Source organism: Macrotis lagotis, chromosome 1 (genome assembly GCF_037893015.1).
Source record: "Macrotis lagotis isolate mMagLag1 chromosome 1, bilby.v1.9.chrom.fasta, whole genome shotgun sequence".
Lineage (NCBI taxonomy): Eukaryota > Metazoa > Chordata > Mammalia > Peramelemorphia > Peramelidae > Macrotis > Macrotis lagotis.
Window position 1 is genome coordinate 120,827,331 of NC_133658.1, and position 20,024 is coordinate 120,847,354.

General features: G+C 37.5%; 1 pseudogene; it reads left to right on the plus strand.

Moving 5' to 3' along the window:
- The first annotated feature begins 308 nt into the window (after positions 1 to 308).
- On the plus strand, positions 309 to 19,642 carry LOC141514718 (SCY1-like protein 2; annotated as a pseudogene).
- The last annotated feature ends 382 nt before the right edge of the window (positions 19,643 to 20,024 follow it).

A 20,024-nucleotide genomic window follows, 5' to 3' on the forward strand; every position in this document is an offset into this window, starting at 1 on the left:
AATGTCCAACCAGCAGGTGGTGATGTAGGACTGGAGCTCAGGAGAGAGATCTGCCTGGATATATATACATTTGAGCATCTTCAGTGGAGAGATGATAGTTAAACCTATGGAAGGTGATGTCAAAAGGAGTTTAGAAGATGTAGTGTCTTGGAGCACATAAAGAGATCTGCTGGGAAATGTTAACAAGAGACTTGGGAAAACACACACTATTAACAGTTTCTTTATCATTTTCTTATGATTTGACAACCATAATCAATTCCCCTCCTCCCCACTTCACTTGCATATCATGGCATCACTTCACTGACGTCATGATCCTCTTGGAGAACAAAGGAAAAATAACAACGACAATAACGACAACAAATCAAGACTTCATTTGCAACATTTCTCAATTCATGAGGTATAAAATGTGACACTGATAATGGGCTGATTTGAGTAGGCTTCGGCATATCCTTGGTGAAAGGCAGCGTATATAAATATAGAGAGAGAGGAAGATCCAACAAAGGAGACTGAGAAGCTAAGAAATAGGTAAGAGAACTAAGAGAAAACAGTGTCATCAAATCCCTGAGAGGAGAGATTATCTAGGGGAAAGTGTAGTCAACAGTGTTATAAATTGAAGAGAGGTCAAGAAAGATGAAGTTTGAGAAGATACCATCAGATCTGGCAATTAAGTGATCCTTTTGGGAAAGAAGCTTCAGTTGAGATTGAAAGTCAGATTGCAAAGATTACAAAATGAGTGCCCACTCAGTACTCTGCATAGGTGAGGTATTTAATGCATGTTTCTTGAACTGCTGCTAAAGAATTGCTAACTGTCTAGGCAAACAGGCTTTTCTCAACCTTGGAGTACTATTAGGATGGGAGCTCTTTCACAGAATTTGGGATTGGTGGAGAAGGGATAAAGGGGTTTCTATGATTTTTCTTTTTAGAGAAGACTTTTTTTTGCATTTTCCCCCATTATCTGTGATTTCTTCCATATTTCTATATTAAATTAGTGGGTTTCTGCCAAAAGCACACAGTAATTGTGTTCTTCTATTATCTTTGAGGTCTTCTGAATAAAAACCCAACCAAATCAGTCCAACTTCCCCAAACTATTTTTTTCCTCTTCTCCTTCTAGGTCCCATTTCTACCACTTTCCTCTGGACTTTTCTCCACTGTTCAAAACAGTACTAGACCTAGTTAAAATGGTAGCATAGGAAAAATTCTTTGATGTAATTTTCTTGAACATCCAATCCCTTTGCCACTCCTCTTTTAATTCATTTCCCCAAGAAGTCCTTATATTGACTCTTGAATCCTTAGATCCCATGATTCCCATTTGGAAAAATATCCTTACCTGACCTCCCCACAGTCACTGGCATACCACATTGCCTTATCAAACTTTGTCTTGGACAAGCTTTTCACTTCCTTCTGACATTAAATTTTATTTGTCTTATGTCTCAAATTCGTAGAGCCAAATTCTTTCTGCCTTCCAAGGTGACAGTTAATTTATTTGATAATTTAATCTTTGCTGAAGGCTAGAAGAAACCCTTCAGGCCCTCTCTCTCTTTCTAGGTTATATTTTATTTTAACAAGTCAGTTAGCTTAATTCTTCAGAGACCATAAGAAAATACTAGTGGAAAACTAGAGGAGAATAAAAGTGTTGAGAACAATACCTCAGACTGAACTCTAAAGGGAAGTTTTGGAATCTGAAGCCATTGTCTTAAAGAAAACCTTTAATAGGAAAAGCAAAGGATATAAAGAGAAGTTTAGCACAATTAAGAGAAAGGGTAATGAGTTTCTTCCCTTTATCACTGGAAAGAATTTCTAAAAGGATCTGTAACATCATTTAAAAATATAAATAATATATAATTTATATATTATATAACATAGTTATGTATTTTTAAAAACAAATAATACATAATAAATAAATAGAATATAAATGTGAATATAGATATGAATATAAAAATATACACATATGTGTGAAGGGTAAGAAGGATGAATGATTTTACTGACCTTTTCCCATTAATCTGCATTGAGGTTTATTTGCTACGAAACACTAAAGAAAGGCAAAAAGATGTTCTGCCCTCAAGGAATTCAAATCCTGATGGGGGAGACAATAAGAAAAAATATCGGATATATAAGATGTGTACATGGAAAATAAATTTCAAGGGATGTCCCCAGTCCTGAGGAATAGGGCAACCAGGAGAGGCCTTCTCCAGAAGGTGAGAACTCAATTGTGATTTGATGGTAGTCGAGGAATTCAAGCAATAGGAGTGAGGATGGGGAACACTGTTGGGGAAGAGACAGTTGGTTCAAAAGTACATAGAATGGGAGATTGACACTGTCCTATGTAAAGGAAGACAAAAAAGACTGGTATAGTTAAGTGAGTGGAGAAAAGGGAAAATATATGAAAGATGTTGTAAAAGTACAAAATCAAGATAGCAACAGACTGAATATGGAAATAAATGAGAAAGTATTATTGAGGTCAATACTTAAGGTATAAGTCTGAATGACAGGGAGGATAAGCCCTCAATAGTAATAAAGAGGAATAAGTTTAGGGGGAAAGTTAATAACTTATCTGCTCATGTTAAATTTGAGATGTCTACAGGAAATCCTATCTGAGATATCAAAAAAGACATTTGATGATGCAAACTAAGCTAAGGAGAGAGGTAAAAATTATATATATATGATATTATATTATATATACATATATATGGGGATAATCTCTATAGGAATAACAATGGAAACTAAGAGTTAATGAAATCATCAAGTAAGATAATATAGAGGGATAAGAGAAGAAGGGCTAGGACAGAGCCTGGGAGATAATCACAGTTTGTGGGGGTGAAGATCTAGTAAAGGAGACTGAGGAGAGCTAAGACAGGAGAACAAGGAGACAAAGTTATCTTGAAAACCTTGATCCAACAGCTTACATTTATTTTTTAAGTTCAAGGAGAGATCAGTGTTGAGAACTTTGGGTGATGTTGGAGGATAGAGCTATATCATGTTAGGTTGGTAAAGGAGATGTCTTTCTGTGTCCACTTAAAATTACACAGTATAGTCACTGCTTAATCCATTTACTGGTGGAATTAGTCTTGAATATAAGGATTAACATCTGGAAATATAATTATTTTTGAGATTGTGTTTCTTTGGAGCTAAAAATTATGCTTAACTTATATCTTCTATGACTTTCAGAGTCATGTCTTACAATGCATCTTAATTAAAAGCAAATTCAATCAGAGTTGTTAAGAATTCTGCAGTGGTATATGCCATTAATTTAATAATAGACCTTTCATTAGTGCTTATAGAGTATGCTGAAAAAACCAGAGCTACATGCCAAAGTATGAGATGTTTTATGTTTATTTTTACTTCCATTAGATTTATGTATTCATGCTAATCATTTTTCATAAAAATTAATGGAGTCTCTGTCTCATTTGCAATACTGGAATGTGAATTAGGAAAACTTGGATTCATACAGTTCTTCTGTGGAAGAAAATAATTACCTTAGCTCTAATCTATGATTATTAAACAATCACTTAACCTCTTCTAGTCTTGGACAGGAACTTGGACCTTAAAGCTGCAGATGAACCTTAGTGGGAAAAACTTCCCCACTTGTATGAATTCATCCATACTTGTATATAACATAGTCTTTTAAGAAGTATAAAAGGGATAGGTGGCACAGTGGATAGAGCACTGGTCCTGAAATTTGATCTCAGACATTTAATAATTACTTAGCTGTGTGACCTTGGGCAAGTCACTTAATCACATTGCCTTTCAAAAGTCCAAACCTATATATATGTATGTATGTATAAAAGACCATGTCTACACCAACTACTACTTAAGCCTTTAATTTAATTAAAAAAGATCACTCAAAACCATTTACCTTGAGAAATTGTGTGGAATTTTTTTATTTTTCGGTTTTGCTTTGATATGGTGTAGATGACTCCTGAGGTGTCATACACCCAGCTCCCTAATAACAACAACAAATGGGTTTCTGCTTTCTAGGAGTTCATAGTTTAATAGAAGAAACAACTTATAAACAAATTATATTCTATTAAGACATATACAAGATAAATTGGAGCCAATAAACTTGGGAAAGCCACTAGCATTAAGAAGGATCAGGAAAGGCTTGTTGAAAAACATGTGATTTTAACTGGGACTAAAAGGAATTCAGGAAGACAGGAGGCAGAGGAGAGGAAAGAGAACTATCCAGTATGGAGGAAAGTCCATGAAAATGTTCACTTCAGAAATGAAATCTCTAGTGTGAAGAACAACAAGAAAACCAGTGGTGTTAGACTGCCAGGTTATGCAGGTTATGAAGGGCTCTAAAAACCAAATAGAAGATTTTAATGTTTGATCATGGCAGTGATAGGGAACCATTAACATTTATTTAGTAAGGGGAGTAACATGGTCATAATTTAGAAAATTAGATTTGAAAGCTGAATGATGGATGGTCTAAAGGAGAGAAAGACTTGAGGCAGGAAGATTAACCAATAGTTATTATAATAGTCCAGGGATGAAGTGATGAGGTTCTGAACCAGTATAGTGACTGTCAGAGGAGAAAAGAGACATATATAAGAGATGTTATGAAGGTAGAAAGGACAACAATTGGATGGATATAAGACAGAATGAAAGAGTGAAGAATCAAGGATGATACCTAGTTTACTTGAGTGATGGGAGATAGTGATACCTTTGACCATAATAGGGAAGTAAGGAAGAGGAGAGGGTTTGAGGAAAATGGTAAGTTTAGATTGGACTTGAGTTTGGCTAAGATTTCTAATAGGCAATTGAAGATTCCAGTCAAGAAGTCAGGAAATAAGTTAGGACTAGAGAAGCAGATCTAAATATCGTAAGCCTAGAGAAGATAATTGAATTGTTTGGAGCTGATGAGGTAACCAAGGAAATAGAGCAGAGGGAGAAGAGGACCTAGAACACAGTTCTAAGGGACATAGAGAAGAAGACTGAGAAAGAGGGGTCAGACAGTTAGGAAGATAAGCAGGGTAGTAGGGGAAATCTAGAGAGAAGAGAGGATATATAAAGATGAGAGTAATAAAAGTGTCAAAGGCTGCAGAGATGTCAATAAGTTTAAAGAATGGAGGGAAAGGATATTAGATTTGTTAATTAAGAGCTCATTTGAAACTTTGAAAAGAAAAGTTGTAATTGCTTGATAAAGTCAGAAGACAGACCGTAAAATTAAGAAAAGCATGAAAGAAAATGAAGTGGAGGCATTGATTACAGAGGGTTTTTCAAGGAATTTAGCCTCAAGAGAAGAGAGATTTGGAATAGTAGCTAGGAGGGATGAATGAATCAAGTAAGAGTTTTTTGAGGATGGGGAAGAGATGTATTTGATGGTAGGCAGTAGAGAAACAACCACTAAACAGGGAGAGATTAAAGGTTAGTGAGAAGTTAAGGATGTTAGAGATAGAAATCTGCTGGAAAGGATTGAATGGAATTGGATTACTTTGCATGTATAGAGGTTAACCTTGAAAAGGAGGACCATTTTCTTGCTTGAGAAAAGGAGAAGATAGGGTACCAGAAAACTGAAGGAAGTAATAAGAAGAAGCTCTCTGCGAATCCTCAATCTTTTTTGTGTGAAATACAATGCAAGATTCTGAGATGAAAGTTCGGGGGGGCAGCAGGGGAAGCCATGGAAGAAGGGATGAAAAACTTTGTAAAAGCCATTGTGATGAGTGACTTAATAATCTGTTAGGGAGGTACACACACATAGGTACATACAACACCAGCTTTAGATCTTTCCTTTTAACTCTTGGAGAAAACTCAATTTTCAATGACTTTATCTGGATAGCCTGTACAATATAGTCCCCTTTTTTTTATTGAGATGAGTGAAATATGTTTCATCATCTTTTCTCTGAGACTATTGGTTGTGACAATTAGAATTCAGCTGCCTGGTATTGTTTTTATTTATATTATTACTATTATTATATGTGTATATATATATCCATTGATTTATTGTCATGTTTCTCTAAATTCTTCATATTCATCTTTTCTTACAGTGAAATAACTTTTCCTCACATTCATATGCCATGAATTATTCAAATTATTCAGCCATTTTCTTAATCCCTTCTGTCTTCTGTGTGTATATGTGTGTGTGTGTGTGTGTGTGTGTGTGTGTGTGTGTGTGTGTGTGTGTGTGTGTGTGTGTGTGTGGTTTTTTGGTTAGGATGGAGGATTCTTAACACTTTAGTAGATTTCTGATAGTGTGAGTGTTGAAATATACCAGAAGTTGGTATTAGTTTAAATAAGTTAAAGAGGAAAGAGGAAAAATATGGACTGTTTGCAATAAAAAAAATCTATATTCTAAAGGTTAAAATAATAGCCTATGAACCCTAAAGATAAGAAAACTCATGAAAAACACTACTCACACTGAAAACAGTTCAGCTTTAACTTTCAACTGGCCAAAGGTAAATTGCCCTGATTGAAAGAAAAATTCTGTAAACACCAAAAAAAAAATAAAAAGGAGGAAATAGAGCAGAAAATCCCAAATGAAAGCACATATAAAGTTAACAGCAAAACTTTTAGAAACAGTGAGAAACCCAGTCACAAAATTATAAGCTTAAAGTTGAAAGTGACTTCATAAATCATCATGTTCAGACCATAGCCATATAAGCCCAAATTCATTAAGTGAAGTGGGAAAGTTTTCACAGCACATCACAATATAGTAGATAGCAATCATCCTTGGGGTCAGGAAAACCTGGGTTCCGGTCTTGCCTCTGATGCAAGTTGGCAATGTTACCCCAGTCCATTCACTTAAAGTATCAGTGTCCTAGGCAAATTTCTAATATTGAAAGTTAGAGAAGAGTTGTTCATATGTATAAGTAAAAGAAATTTCACTTTACTGATGAAATAACAAATTAGATCGACCAATTAAGGATTTTCTTCTGTAAACCTTTTCTTCTCAAACTTGAAATAAATGAAGGAAACAAATAGAGTTACTTCCATATTTTTCCACCGTTGCCATTGCTGATCGCAACTCCCTCCTTTCGTATTTCTCCACTACCATGTACTATATTTTCTCTCTCCTTTCACTCTGACTCTGCTGTAGGGTAGCTGAGTGGTGCAGCAGACATATCCCTGGTCCTGGGGCCAAGAGGCCCCAAGCCCCCATACCAACCCTTAGGCCCAGCATCCACCTGGCCCTATGGCCCCGACAGGCCATCCAATTCCAGCCCCTTGCAAGAAGTAAAAAAGGAAATGTGTTATATCTGACCACTCTCCCCCCATGGTCCATCCTCTCTTCCATCACTCACATCTCCCCCACTTCCCCTTGTCCCCCTTCTCTCCTTCTTACTACAGATGCCTATACCCCATTGAGTATATATGCTGTTTCCTCTCCTAGACACCTCTGATGAGGGTGAAGATTCCCTCATTCCCCCTTGCCTTCTCCCCTTCCATATCATTGCAATAGCTCATTGTAATAAAGAAAAAACTTATTATATGAGATATCTTGGCCTATTCCCCCTCTCCTTTTTCTATCTCCTATTACATTTCCCTTTTTTCTATTGACTCCATTTTTACACCATATTTTATCTTCAAATTCAGCTTTCTCCTGTGCTTCAACTATAAAATCTCCCTCTACCTGCTCTATTAACTGAAAAGGTTCATATGAGTATTATCAGTGTCATTTTTCTATGCAGGAATACATGCAGTTCATCATAATTAAGTCCCTCGTATTTTCCCCCCTCTCCTCCAATCTCCATGCTTCACCTGAGTCCTGTATCTGAAGATCAAAACTTTTGTTCAGATCTGGCCATTCCAACAGGAACATTTGAAATTCCACTGGTTCATTGAAAGTCCATCTTTTTCCCTGGAAGAGGACATTCATTTTTGCTGGGTAGTTGATTCTTGGCTGCATTCTAAGCTCTTTTGCCTTCTGGTATATTACATTCCAAGCCCTACGAGCTTCCAATGTAGTTGCTGCTAAGTCCTGTGTGATCCTGACTGCAGCTCCACGATATTTGAACTGTGTCCTTCTGGTTGCTGGTAATATTTTCTATTTGACTTGGGAGTTCTGGAATTTGGCTATAATATTCCTACGGGTTGGTTTTTTGGGATCTCTTTCTTGGGGAGGATCAGTGGATTCTCTCCATTTCTATTTTGCCCTCTGCTTATAGAATATCAGGGCAATTTTCCTGTAGCAATTCTTTGAAAATGATGTCAAGGCTCTTTTCCTGATCATGACTTTTAGGTATTCCAATAATTTTTTAATTATCTTTCCTAAGTCTGTTTTCCATATCAGTTGTTTTTTCAATGAGATGTTTCACATTTTCTTCTAATTTTTCATTTTTTTGGTTTTGAAGTATTGAGTCCTGCTTTCTCATAAATTCCTCAATCTCCCTGAGTTCTATTCTTTGTCTGAAGGATTTGTTCTCCTCAGAGTTTTCTTATCTCTTTTTCCATCTGGCCAATTTTGCTTTTTAAAGCATTCTTCTCCTCCATAACTTTTTGAACTGTTTTATCCATTTGACCTAAGCTGGTATTTAGCACGCTATTTTCTTCAGCATTTTTTTGGATTTCCTTGACTAGGCTGCTGACTTCATTTTCATGTTTTTCCTGAATCTCTCTCATTTCTTTTCCCAGTTTTTCTTCTAACTCCCTCATTTGATTTTCAAAGTCTTTTTTGAGCTCTGTCATAGCCTGAGCCCAATTTCTGTTTTTTCTTGGAGTCTTTAGATGCAGAAGTTTGTGCTTCCTCATCTTCAGACTGAGTGTTTTGATCCTTCTTGGGCTCATATGCAAAATATTTCTCAGTGGTGTTCCTCTTATTTCTCTGCTTCCTCGTTTTCTGAGCCTGGGCCTGGTTTTGGGGTACTTCCTGAGCTTTTGGGACACTCCCACAAGGGTCTCAGTGTGTGAGGCTCTGTCCTCCCTCCTGGTCTGTGAATGACCATATGCACCCTCCTCTGCCACTGGGCTGAGGTGGGGGCGGGGAACTGCTGTTCTATGGGGAGGCCTAGACTGGGATCAGGATCTGAATGTGGTCAGATCCCCAGAGTCCTGTTCCAGAGGCAGAGGACAGACCTCTGCAGTCTCTCTTCACTCCCCTCCCTAGGTTCAATGGGCTCATGCCCTGGGGGCTCCTGCTTAAGGTTCCGCCTGCTTCTGTTCCTGGATCTGGGCTTCCAAAAGACCATGTTGCTAGCTGTATGCCCTGAGGGCTGGATTTCATGTGCTTGCTCTGGCAGAGGTCCCCCATTGTTCCCCCCTTTGTGCCTGGTGCTCCCTGGGGCATAGCTCAGGAGACTCCCCCATTGCCACCGCTTCCAGCCCTGGGACTTCCTCTGGGAGGCTGAGGTTCTTTTGCTCTGGCGGGCCACCACTCTGGCGGGCCACCCCTCCAACCCCGGGGAGTAGAGCCTTTCTGCTCTTTTCCATGTTACCTTGAGTAGGAGAACTGCCTCATTGGGTCCCTCTGTGGGTTCTGTCTCTCAAAAGTTTAGTTAGAGTCCTTAGTTTCGAAGTTTATTTTATAAGAGAGCTTCTAAGAGATGTTCCTCTCTAGTCGCCATCTTGGCTCCACCCAGTTTTGTTATTTTGAATGATATTTTGAGGTATCCTTGGTCTTACCTATGTCTATATATACATCAATGTATCCATGATGTCCATGTGAATCGAAAGAAAATGCTGAAATCCTTCTAGATCTTTAATATTTCAGAGGCAGCCATCAGGAGGTCTGCTTATTTTCCCTTATACTTTCTATGTGACCAGTCTGCCTCCTTTTCTGCTCACATTTTTTTAGGATGTCTTGTATTCCATTTATTACATACAGGTCATCAATGGAAACAAACTCTAGCTTACTTAGGTCCATTTTGTTACTTTATTGTTTTATATTCACCTACAACAAGAATTTTTGACCTGACTTGTTTTTTTAAAAATATATTTTTATAATTATCTCAATATAATCAATTAATCAATAAACACTTATTAAGTACTTATGATTAAGCTAGGCATTGCATTAAATGCTGAAGATACAAAAAGAGATACAAGACAAATACTGCTCTTGAAGAGCTTACTTCACATCATCAGAGTTCTAAGGAAAACAATTTGAGAAATGCCAGTTCAATGAATGATTGTATTTGTATAACATTTTTTTGGGTAAGAGGGAAGAGAAGGGAATAAGCATTTACACAGAGCCAGTCACTGTAATGAAAGCTTTACAAATGTTATCTCATTGATCTTCATAATAGCTCTGCTAGGCAAGTGCTATTAATAATCTTTATTTTACATTTGAGAAAGCTGAAGGAAACAGGTTAAGTCATTTTTGTCCAAGGTCACACAGTTAGTAAGTGTCCGAAGTGGGGTTCAAACCCAGTTCTTCCTGACTCTAGACCCAGAGCTCTGTCTTTTGTACCACCCAGCTGCCTAGGTGTCACACTTTAGGAAGGACAATAATAAAGCAGAAAATATTCAAAGAAAGGCAAATTTCCCTGTTTTGGATCTGTTGTTTGAGATATTTATGAGATAACCAATTCAAAAAGTTGGCTGTATGAGACTTGAACTTAGCAGAGAGATTTGACAGGGATATGTAGATCTGAGAATCATTTTAATTTTTATTCTCAATTATTTATTTATTTTTATCCATATACACACATGTATATTTTTAAAATTACAAAAATTTCCTTTTACCCTCCCTTACCACTCCCTTCCTCTCAGTGGCAAATGGGTTAGCATTGAACATTCATATTTTTGATAAACATGTTTACATATTAGTTATTTTTCACTATGAGGAATTCAAATTAAGTGAAAGAGATACATAAGAGATGCTTTTGATACATTTTAATTTTTCAGAGTGATTGTTCCTCCTCACTCATAGAAGATACTTGCTATAGACTAGGTTTGAATGTTTCCCATGACACAAATTTTACTTTTCCCAGATGTAAAGGACCATGGCTAGACTCTCATGTTAGTCCTGTACATTCAGAAGTCAGTTACTATAGAGTCAGCCTAGGGACCAGTAGCAGGAAAAGAGGTGCAGCATTCAAGGGTCAAGCAAAGAGTTATCATCTTGATTGGAGGTGAGGGGGGGAGAAGGAAACATGGAAATTTCTTATGCCAGGGGAAAATGATAGAGTTTGGGTTCAACACAGATTCAACCCAATTGTCAGGACTCAATTTGTTCTGTTTTTGTATCTTTCTGACCAGGCACAGGAAGAAAGGGCTAGATGGAACAGTGGATAGAGTGCTGGCCCTAGAGTCAGAGAAACTCATTTTTCCTGAGTTCAAATCTAACCATGGACATTTACTAGCTGTGTGACCCTGGACCAAGTCACTTGATCCTCTTTGCTTCACCTTTTTTTCCATCTGGAAAATGAGCTGGAGAAGGAAATGGTAAACCACTCCAGTATCATTCTCAAGAAAACCCCAGATAGGGTCACATGGAGTTTGCTCGACTTAAAAACAACCCAACTGCAATAAATAGTGAACCCTGCCTTCCAGCTCCTATTGAATGAGGTGTAGCTGGATGGGTCTCTGCTTTGACTGGGAAAGTTTTCTCAAAGTGACAGCAAATCCTTTTTATCTGTTATCTCTAGATCCTGATAACTCTGCTATAGAAGTAGGGTAAGTATTTTTATCCCCATTTGACAGGTTAAAAAAAATGAAGTCAGAGTTAGTTGATGACATAGCAAAACCAATAAACTTTTATACTTATAGCCCCAAGCTCTTTCAACTAGGTCATACCAGTTCTACAATTATTAATGTCCATTGACCAATACGGCTACCCTATCCAACCCCACACAGAAGGTGACTACCCTGTCCAACTGCCCCTCCCCCAAATAACCTTAATAAAAAGCATTTTAGAAAAATGATGTTTGTAAAGAAAACTATTTATTCTGGAGGGCTGTCTTTCTTCTCGGGTTTCCCTATCCCATTCCCAATAAAATGACTTTAATAGTCTATAAGTTAAACTCAATAGGTTCAATAAATAATTGTTTATACAGATGTAAAAAATAGTCCCTGCCCTCAAGGAGCTTACATTGTTCTGTATATAACCAACTATTTTTTGGAGCTTAAAAAAATAAAAACTTGGTCCTATTCTTCATATTTAGAGTTCTTCTCAACTCTACATATACATTTGATTATTCTACCAGTCTAACTGTCCTCCATTTACCTCCCTAAAACAAACTAACAAATTACATTCCTTTTAGAGTCAAGTCTACAGTTGTAACTGTTCAGTAAAGCTCTCCTAGAAATGATAGTCACATGAAGAGCAGCTGCAAGTATTCTAAGAAAGCTTTGAAGTGGGCCTCCCTTGGAATATTGCCATTAGTTAGACTAAGACTGTTCTGTGGGGCCATCTCCTTATCAGACCATGCCAAAAGAGAAAGGAAAAATTGAAGCTCATTAGTAGGATTGAGTTGAATGCTGTGAAGGCAGTTCTGCTATACACCTAGGAGAAGCATTTTGAGCTGAGTCATAGAACATTAGAGCTGAAAGGGACCCTGGAAACTGTGCCCCAGAGAAGTGAAGGGAGGAAAGCAATGTAATTAATCAGGCCATTAGCACTGATTAGATAAATGTCTTGTATTTATCCCTCCCAGTGGAACTGGGGCAAAAACAAACATTTCATCCATAATTTTCAACTTAAAGAATTTCATGCCAATGGTGAGCAAGAACTTTGGGCAGATTTTTATTGTTGTGGAGGCACATGAGTTTATGGGGGAGAAAACATTGCAAAGAATGTTGCTGAACCAATTTACTCACACAGCTTGAGATATTACAGAAATAACTAGGGTGGAAAAAAATCTCCAATAGACTGTGAGGTGAATGTAGAAGGCATCCTAAAGAAAAAAACAAGTTCAAAATGAAAGGAGAAAAAATATATTAGACAAGCAAAAATGAAAAACTCTAGAGTTTTCCATTTGAGTCAATGGTTCTAATTCTTTAGTAATCAAAAAACATGAACCTATTTCATCTCTGTAGATTTTATTTGTTCATTCAGTTGATACATTTTTGGTTTCAAGTCACTTTGAGGTTTTAAAGATAATAATAATTATTATTATTAATTAAAGTAACTGATATTTATATAATACTTTAAGGTCTATATGCAAAGTGATTTACATTTAATTTATTCTCATTTTACAAATGAGGAAACTGAGTTCCATATTGATTAAATTATTTGCTCAGGGGAATAAGACTGAGTTCACATTGACAGGATCACAAGTTTTAAGTGTTGGAAAGGATCTCAGTGGTCATTTAGTATCACCTAAATAACAAAGGAAAACCCACTACAATATCCAATATCACTGCAATGTACCGACTAAATGACAGTGTAGCCTTTGTTTAAAGATCTCCAAAGAGGCAGAACTCAAGGAAATTATAATTTATTATAATATATGAGACATGAGTACAAATAACTATAAATAATCAGAAAGCATGTGATGAGGGAAATTAGAAGTAGATACAAAAATTGTATGAGATACAACCTAATAAAATTGGAATGGAGGGGGAAGTCATTTCAATCTGAAATGATCAGAGAGGTTCATTAAGTAGTCATGATAACATTAAGACTTTCATCAGAAATGATAGGGAATTGACTAGGGGCATCTCTAGAGGTAAGAACAGGCAAGGAGGTAAGGAGAGTCCAGACTCAATAGGGGATGTAATCATATAAATCCATATACATAAGTATATATAAGTATATAAATTCATAGGTGAAAGGTACAGCTTAGTCAATCAGACAATAAGCACTAATTAAATTCTGGCACTGTGCTAAACTCTGAGGATATAAAGAAAGACAAAAGACAATTCCTTCCCTGGAGGAGTTCACAATCTCATTGGGGAAGCAACAAGCAAACAAATGTGTAGAAACAAACTATGTATACAGCAAGGGATGAAGCTGTACTGGCAGCTGTAGTCAACTCTGTACACAGGCAGCTTAGACCACAGGGTCGTTTCCTCAATGGATGGAAGCATCAGTGGAATTTGGCAGCTCCCTAGGGGTCTGAACAGTCTTTTTAAAGCTCTGCTCATCTTCTGGCCTGAGGAAGGGGCTAGAAATGGTGCCCTAAAAATGATCTGCTTCATTCAATCTTGTCCTGTTTATTGCGGCAGAAGGGGATCCCACTCCATGGTCAAAACACACCAAAAAGTACAAAAACTTTTGTGAAGGTGATTCCACTCACCATTGGTATATGGACAACATGAAAGCCAATGGACTTGAATGACAACTGCTCTCATTGTGAGAGAACTCAGAAGATATTGCATCCAAATAGCAATAAAGACCAACATAAAGTCAGAATTAATGTTTTGCAGGAGTGGCTGCAGTAATGGAGAGCATCATGAAGCTGGTGTAGATTTTGCCATCAACACTAATCTAGTCAACAGGCTTGTATATCTCCCAAAGGAAGCAAATGACAAGCTCATGACAGTGGGATTGCCACTTGCAGGAAAGGGCCACACTATCATCATCAGTGGGTATGCTTCATACATGATGAATCTGATGAAGTGGAAGAAAAATTTGATAAAGACCTAGAAACCCTCATTATCAATGTATCAAAAGAGGACAAGTTTATAATTCTGGGTGACTTTAATGCCAGAGTAGGCACAGATGATCAGATACGGCAGAAAGTCCTTGGGAGGAAAGAAGCCAAAACTAAAAATAGCAATGATCATTTACTATTGAAGACTTGTGCATCTCCTGACCTTCTCATCACCATTGTGTCTTCCATTTACCCAATCGTATTAAAACTTCATGGATGCAAATATTGGCACTTTATATATTGGGATAAGCAGGAAATAGTTAATAGAGGGAAGGAACAGGAATTAAGAAGGATCACAAAAGGCTTTCTGTATTAGCTGAAACTTAAAGGAAGCCAGGGAAGGTGGAGAAGGAGTTGAAGAAGAGAGCATTCCAGGAATGGAAGACAACCAGTGACAATGCCCAGAGCTTAAAGATGTCATATCTTGTTTGTGGAGAAGCAAGGAACAATATCATTATTAAGGCTTTTGAATACCAAACAGGAGATTTTGTATTTGATCCAAGAAATGATAGATAATCACTGTAGTTTCTTGAGTATGAGGGTAACCCGATGATCAAGTTGTAAAATTCTCAAACCTAGGGTCTCTCTTCTTGAAGTTTGAGAAAGTTAAACTCAAGTACAAATTCTTTTGATAACTGGTTTGAACAGTAGGCAGTAAACTTATGGGATTTTATATTCTAAAAGGTGATATGAGTTGAACAAACAATTGACCTTTAAAATATTAGATAATAACAGGCATTGCAGATCCATAGTGATATTGAGGAGAGTGATTTTTCCTGACCTTTTGAGACTGATATCAGAGAAACTGTCACATGCTTTTACCACATGTTCCTTGGGGCCATGACTAGAGACAGGTGTTGGCTTGGATGGATTCAGGGCACATGTCTAACTGCCCTTTGACAATCCCTATGTTTTATATTCTATGTCTTTAACATGAAGTTCCTGCACGTCAGATGTCCTGTCTGTAAGCCTCTGAGATAAGCATAACCTCTTGAGGGTTTAAAAAAGTTGACATGATGCACTCATTTCTATTTTGGTAGAAGAGACTCAGGATCTTATAACTGGCCAAATGCATCCTCAATAGTCATTTGAGCTCTGTGATTTTACTAAGAACCCGCTCTTCAAGTTGGCTGGGAGGAAGAGCTTTGTGTGCCAGCTAAAAGGATTTCTCTTTAACAACTTTAATATGGTATTAGGGCCAAGGTCTGAGCCCAGGTTATAGGGGTAATATACCCAGGAAGCTCCACTTACATTTATATTGTCAAGAAATACTTCTGTGTATTGTTAACTCAGATCTGATGACTTTCCCAGGATTTCTTGACAGGACGACCTGGATTCAAATTTTATCTCTAGAACTCCCTAGCTGTGTGACTGGGGCAAGTCATCAAATCTTTCTGAGTCTTAGTTTCCTCATCTTTAAATGGGATTATGATTATGATTATGATTATTATGATTATGATTATTATTGGTGAGGGAATTGGGATTAAGCGATTTGCCCAGGATCACAGGGCTAGTACGCGTCAGGTGTCTCAGACTGGATTTGAACTCAGGTCCTTCTGATTCCAGGACGAGTGCTTTATTCACTGCACCACCTAATTGCCCCTGTATAAGAGATTAAGACTTCACTGTGTTATTGTTAGGCTCAAATGAAACAAGTGTTCCTTAAGTATCAGTTATTATTATTTAAATTTAACCTTTCTGATAATACCAACCCAATTAAGGAAAATCAAGGAAAATAATATTAGCTTTATCTCTTACTATTCACCTTCTCTTATGGCATTTCTATTAGTAGATCATTTGAGTCTATATTTAAGGGTCCAGTTAACCTGTCATACTAAACTTACGACTTGGGAGAAATGCATCATTGGAAAAAAAACTCCATTATTAACTAGTGCTTTCTGGAAAGGTTTTTAAGTTAAAAGTCTCAGAATCTTTCCTATTAATCTGACCATTTACAGCATAAATAGGATCAAAAGGCTCGTTTCAGGGAAATCTTCCTTCACAAGCCAAAATGAATCATTATTACCTCATTAGGATTTTCCCAGAATTAACTGGGGAGATGTCTCTGTCTCTGTCTGTTTCTCTGTCTCTCTCTTTCTCTTCCACAGAAAACAAGACATTCCTTCCTGGGAGCTTTTATAATTGTTTGGACTTAGCCTGTGACTTCATATTATTTAGATTTTTTGTTTGTTTGTCTCCCCAGTGTCTAGTATAGTGTCTTACACGTGGTAGATACTTAAATTGAATTGGAAGGAATCAAATCCCCAGGTGCCCTATGCCTCTGACCTTCTTTACCCTCTTTGCTTAGATTGCTGCATCATCAGTGACAATGGGTTACTTCAGCAGCAAAATCTCAGGGATCATGGATGACCTAGAATAGCTTGTAGTGAATTAGTTGCCAAGTAGTGATTCTTTATACTTCACATACTAGGCAGAGTATTCCCCACTCTCGGGACTTAGTTACTGGCACCTAAGCCACTCTGATGGTAATATTTCTTTTCCCCACATTAATTGAGAAAAATTTCCTTAGAGAAAGTAAAAGTTAATTCTGATTTGGAGATACGAAAGAATAAGTCATATTGATTCAAGATCCCTTCAAGACTTAGCACAGGTGCCATTTCCTATGCTAGAACCCAGTTGTTGGGGCTCTAATTTGCTCTCCTCTTTGTATTTCTCTCGTGTAAGAGACTTTCCATGAACATGGACATAGCCAGATCACCCAATATAGGAAGGCACCATCCACTGGTGAGTGTGATATCCTTTAATGGGCTATTTAGTTGGCAGGCAACATCTTTAAAACTGGGTAGACTTAGGTAATCTTTTTTTCCTAAGCCTTCCAATGGGTAAAGACTGTAGTTCATCTGCTGTTAACTGAATGAAGAGAAGTGACACCTTCCTCACCTCTCTTTTACCCCAGTTCCAATAAATATATCTTATCTTAAGTAAGCCTTAGTCTTAGCTTATTATATCTCTGTTTTGTGTTATTTATTTATTTTCAGTTTCAGGTGTCCATAGTGATTCCTCACTAAACCTAGAAGTTGAAACCAGGATTAGAGACAGAATGATTCAGCTAGCCAGTCAAGCAAAGAAGTTTATAGAAGCCAAGGTACCTAGAACTCAAGTCCAAGGAGGATAGACTAGGAACTAGTGTGTTCTATAACTGAGCTGAACTACAAAGACAATCTTCTGACCCTCCCCAGAGACAGAGCTACAAAGGGAGAGGAGGATTAAGTCCCATATGATGGTAGTAAGTTTGTGTATTTGTGATTATACCTTTTGAAGTAAATATTCCTTTGTAAAAGCATATCTAACCACTAAGTGGTTAAATGAAACTGGGGTGTTGGAAACTCACACCCCTGTATTTACCGGAATATCATCAGTGGGGGAAGAGTCATTGGCAGATAACCTAACCACCTCTAAGTCCCCATTAAGGATATCAGAGAACCCTGGAAGAGAGGTGAAATTTGATCTACTTGGCCTTCATGTAGTTAGGGCCAGGATAATCAATGTTATGAAAATATCATGTATTTCCTTCTCTGTGTACTTGTGACCTCACCTTCTCCCAGAAATCACTCCTAAAGGGCAAGAGCTCCTTCTTATAGTCTTTGTATTCACGGTGTCTGGTATATAGCAGGCATTTCATAAATGCTTGCTTAATTGAATTAGCTTATATCTGAAAAATATATAAAATATTTGTATGTAGACACTGTCAACTTTATAATTACAGCTCAAATCATATATGTCAGGGACAGAGATCTGACCTAGGATTGGCCCAGCTCTTTCCAGGGAACACTGCAATCTCCAGCTCTGTGGGGAGCAGGTAAATCATAGTTAGGCATTTGATCTTCTTCATTCATCTCTAAGGAGGAGATTGAGCTAGAATATGGGGTGAGAAACTTAGAAGTCACTTTCCTTTTAGATCCAGGAACTTTATTTGAACATCATTCCAACCTCTGCAAATCTCAGACTATGCATTCATGAAAAATTCTTTGATAACCAAGACTTAAAAATGCATGCTCACAAATATATTACCTTGCAGTTCATATAAATTATTTCATGTGCTTAGCACATGAGATTTTGGAATACAAGGATACATGATTTATACTTGATGACATTCTGCAATGCTGCAACAAATTCCATTTGAGGAACTTGTGGTCCTTGGGGGAATGTTAGGTATTAACAAGAAGTTGGGAATCACCAAGGATCATGTTGCTGGGAAAGCAATGCCTCATCTGATTCCTCTGAGTATTGAAAATAATATTAATTTCAACCATTTCAGTTCTTTTATTTCAGTCATCAAAGAAATGATTCATAGATTGGAAGTACAATGTGAAACCAAATGGAAGCAATTGCACATAATACAATAACAGCAGAAGTCTCTGGATATCACCAGTCATCTGAAGAGACAAAAATGTCCTAATGTTGGTAATTAGTTTGAAAAGGTCTTTAACAATATTAGAGCAGATCTTCTAATTGGTGGTGGATGAGACAGTAGAGAGAATGGGGTACAAGATAAACTGAAAAGAACACCATTGACACTTGAAAAGAAACAGAAGTTAGCAAATGAACAGAAACTGGCCCAGAAGTTGAAAAGTCAGCAACTGCTGAAGCCCCAGGCCCACACCCCTGTAGTACCCATCAGACAGACTAAGGACTTAACAGAAACTTAAATGGATCATGTCTTCTTTGGCCAGCCTTTCTGTTATCACTCCCCAAGTTTTAACTTCCACCAGCTTCTCTTCTGTGCCATCTGTGGGAATTGTTATAGTTTTTTTCCATGCCTCTTGATAATACAAGAAGCTTGACAAATGGCCTAAATGCTAATATGGGCTTTCAAAGACACTAGTATTCAGCATGCTAGATAGGGCAAGCCAGCATCTCTTCATCATCCCTGCTCCAGTGGCAGCCCAGATGACTCTGAGGATTCCTTCTGATTTACTGAACCTGCATAGTCAGAAGGCTTTAGTTGAATTGTCACCCTGCATAGACCCATATCTCCTCAGGACAATCTGTTTGAACCTCAGAAACCCAAAGTTAACAGGAACCAGTTATCTTAACAGAAACAAAGTCAGTGGTTTAATCAAATTCAAAGACTCTGCATCTTAAATATTACCAGATTGGTGGTATATTACTTCGGGGTCCAGGATAAATACAACTTTCCTCGATCAATCTAAAGAACAGAATAATACTCTAGGCTACTGCTCATTATTCACCCATGTCAGTCATGTCTGACTCCGTGATCCCATTTGGGGTTTTCTTGGCAGAGATACTGGAGTGGTTTTCCTTTCCTTCTCCAGTTCATTTTACAGATAAGGATACTGAGGCAAACAGGGTTAAGTGATTTTCTCAGTTTCACACAGCTAGTAAGTGTCTTAATGCAGGTCTTAACACTGTGCCACTAGTTACTCTGCTTAGCTTACTATCACCAGCTTAACTCTCTCCAAAAAACACCGTTTTATAAAAGATCACCAATAGCCAGGACACATACACCTCGTTATCAAAATAACTAGTAAAACTAGTAAACAGAAATCGAAGAAGTCATGGCAATTAGAATAG